Below are 4,216 nucleotides of genomic sequence, written 5' to 3' on the forward strand. Positions count from 1 at the left end.
CTGTCTGCAAATGTAGTTACTATCAACAACATAGAAATAGCGAATCCACAGCAAATAATTCGCTATTCTCTTTGTTATTTTGTGTATTACAGGTGTATTATCTGTAAATATGAGAGAGGTTGTGCTTTGCAGTGACCATTTGTGCTTTTTAGTACAAGAATAAGGAGCTTTATTTTTAACCATGACTAACTTTTTAAATTTAATTGGACTTTCTTAAATAAGAACCCTATCTTGGATTTGATTACCTTTGCGTATTGAGTTTAAATTGTGAATTAAGTGAAATATAATAATAACAATAATAATATTAATAATACAATGATAATAACAATGATAATAATAATTATTATTATCATCATTAGTTTATGTTCACTTAAGATGCTCAAATCCTTACCTATATAAACTTATTCTCATAAATTCTTCTGCCTTTTATTCATTACATTCTTTCGTTATTAATTATAGCTCACTTAACTTCTCTTAACTTTTTTATTGTTGTGACCATTTTTTTTACTAATATACTTGAACTATTGTTTGGATATTGCCTGTTATTTTTCTTCAATATCCCAGACTGAGATAAAAGAAATCTGGAATGTACTATGATCCTCGGTGTCATGTATTTATGTGTCTTTACCCTTGGTTGTAGAAACGTCTCCTATTGTTTGTTATCATAAGAGCAGCACTAATATACACAGAAAAACCTTGCGAAACTTGACCCGTGTGACATCTGATATTCTGACGTGCAAACTAATGTGACGAATACTTATATTCGTTATTATTATTATAATTATTATTATTATTATGATCACTACTATTAATAGAGGAGAATCCTGATGTGTTATGCTGATAGACTCTTATACTTTTTATGAAATAAAATAATTTGTGTAATCAAATTGCCAATTGTTTCATCTACACCCCTTTCAGTGCCTGTTTTCTGCTGGCTCTAAGACTCCGCCATTTTCCTTTCATGTAATGTTCTGAGAATATTATGATTATTACCGATCAGCAATACCATTTAATACTCCTAAAACCTGAATAGTAGTATTAATAATAGTAGTAATAATAATAGTAATAATACTAATAATAGTAATAATAATAATAATGTAATTATTATTATTACATGGACTGAAATGTACATCGCCCATATGACGCATACACACTGTGATCACGTGCCTTCCTGATACTTACACCCTTGTGTATTAAAACGGTGGCAGCCATTTAAGTTGCATCCTCATACTATGTCATAATCTCTGTGCAATGTTAGAACGCATAGTACATTTGGAATGCAGATTTGCATATACTACATAGATACTCCCTGTGTGTTTAAAAAAAACAACAGTAAGTACATTAATACCAGTTCTGCCACCCAGCAGCTTTGATTGGTGATTTTAGCGTGTACTCTCTCCTTTCCATCCTTTGGTACATGGATTGCTGTTGTATTTGCACTGTAGAAGCCATGTCCCTTCATACCTGACTTCATTTCACCGAACACTATGGTACGCAAAAATTGGTTCTCACTGAAATGTCTGGTTCTGTAACGCTGCACTGCGGTGATCTGAGAGGATCTCATGTACTACACTGACCATCTCTACCCTCTTCTGCGTTCACATGAATCACCCGCTTAGTGCGCAGGTGATATACCACCCCCGAGGACTTGATTGGGTACTCATGTTATTACTAGTTTGAAAATGATTCCTCTCTATAGTAGTGTGTACACACCTCTATTTAACAGTCTTCTTCTAAAACAGCGTGTACACCTCTCTACACATCTGTTTAGATCCACAAAAGTGTGTAAATACCTCTATATAACAGTCTAGATCTATAGCAATGTGTACACACCTCTATATAACAGTCTAGATTTATAGCAATGTGTACACACCTCTATATAACAGTCTAGCTTTATAGCAATGTGTACACACCTCTATATAACAGTCTAGATTTATAGCAATGTGTACACACCTCTATATAACAGTCTAGATTTAAAGCAATGTGTACACACCTCTATATCACAGTCTAGATCTATAGCAATGTGTACACACCTCTATATATAACAGTCTAGATTTATAGCAATGTGTACACACCTCTATATCACAGTCTAGATCTATACCAATGTGTACACACCTCTATATAACAGTCTGGATTTATAGCAGTGTGTAAACACACCTATATAACTATTTAGATCTATAACAGTGTGTACACACCTCTATATAACAGTGTAGATTTATAACAGTGTGTACTAACCTCTATATAACAGTGTTGTTCTATAACAGTGTGTACTAACCTCTATATAGCAGTGTAGTGCTATAACAGTGTGTACTAACCTCTATATAGCAGTGTAGTTTTATAACAGTGTGTACTAACCTCTATATAGCAGTGTAGTTCTATAACAGTGTGTACTAACCTCTATATAACAGTGTAGTTCTATAACAGTGTGTACTAACCTCTATATAGCAGTGTAGTTCTATAACAGTGTGTACTAACCTCTATATAGCAGTGTAGTTCTATAACAGTGTGTACTAACCTCTATATAACAATGTTGATCTACAGCAGTGTGTACTAACCTCTATATAGCAATGTAAATCTATAGCCTACACACGTCTTTATACCAATCTAGATCGATAACAGTGTGTACACGCCTCTGTATAACAGTGCCAATTTATAGCAATGTATACAACCCTCTGTATAACGGTCTAGATCTATAGCAGTGTGTACACACCTCTCTATAGCAGTCTAGATCTATAGCAGTCTATACACACCGCTCTATAACAGTCTAGATCCATAGCACTGTGTACACACCACTACATAACAGTCTAAATAAGTGGTAGTGTGTACTCACGTCTAAATAAGTCTAGATCTATAGCAGGTTGTACACACATCTACATGGTAATCTAAATCTATAGCTATGGGTACACATCTATCTATAACAGTCTAGACCTATTCCTGTTTGTACACACCTCTCTATAACAGTCTAGAACTATAGCTGTGTGTACACACCTCTCTATAACAGTCTACATCTATAGCAGTGTGTACACATCTCTCTATAGCAGTATAGATCTATAGCAGTGTGTACACACCTCTCTATAGCAGTCTAGATACACAGCAGTGTGTACATACCTCTCTATAGCAGTCTAGATTTATAGCAGTGTGTACACATCTCTCTATAGCAGTCTAGATCTATAGCAGTGTGTACACACCTCTCTATAGCAGTCTAGATCTACAGCAGTGTGTACACACCTCTTTAGCAGTCTAGATCTATAGCAATGTGTACAAATCTTTCTATAACAGTCTGGTTGTAGATCGGTGTGTACACACCTCTCTATAGCAGTCTGGTTGTACACCAGTGTGTACACACCTCTCAATAGCAGTCTGGTTGTACAGCAGTGTGTACACACCTCTCTATAGCAGTCTGGTTGTACAGCAGTGTGTACACACCGCTCTATAACTGTCTGGTTGCACAGCAGTGTTCACACACCTCTCTATAACAGTCCAGATCTACAGCAGTGTGTACACATCTCTCTATAGCAGTCTGGTTGTACAGTAGTGTGTACACACCTCCCTGCAGCAGTCTGGTTGTACAGCAGTGTGTACACACCTCCCTGTAGCAGTCTTGTTGTAGAGCAGTGTGTACACACCTCTCTATAGCAGTCTTGTTGTACAGCAGTGTGTACACACCTCTCTATAGCAGTCTGTTTGTACAGCAGTGTGTACACACCTCTCTATAGCAGTCTGTTTGTACAGTAGTGTGTACACACCTCTCTATAGCAGTCTGTTTGTACAGCAGTGTGTACACACCTCTACATAAAAATGAGGCACATGCTTCTGTGAGTGGCTGTACGTAGCTCAGGCACTGGTTCAATACAGCGATGATTCACACACGGCGTAAACTTTTGACCCTCCACTTCTTGACCTCATGAACTATAATATGGTGCTAACAAGCCCTGTCAGGCGGCCCTGGGGCTCAGGCAGACAGACTCTGCATGATGATCTCTCTGCTTCTCTTTGCCTGGACCCAGCTTTCCCGAGCCCGGTCATTTATTCTAATTGTATGGTATCCATAATAAAACCTCCAATCACATTTATAAGGAACACGTGAGGCTAGTATACAGCAGCTTTATACGTCATCAATGCCTTTACCTAATTAATTGCCAATCACGTGATACCCTCATGCTGCAGGTAACTGCTTAGTTAGTTACTACATAGGTGTTATTAATAAATTAATAAT

This window comes from Nanorana parkeri, unplaced genomic scaffold (genome assembly GCF_000935625.1).
Source record: "Nanorana parkeri isolate BGI_ZX_2015 unplaced genomic scaffold, ASM93562v1 scaffold905, whole genome shotgun sequence".
Lineage (NCBI taxonomy): Eukaryota > Metazoa > Chordata > Amphibia > Anura > Dicroglossidae > Nanorana > Nanorana parkeri.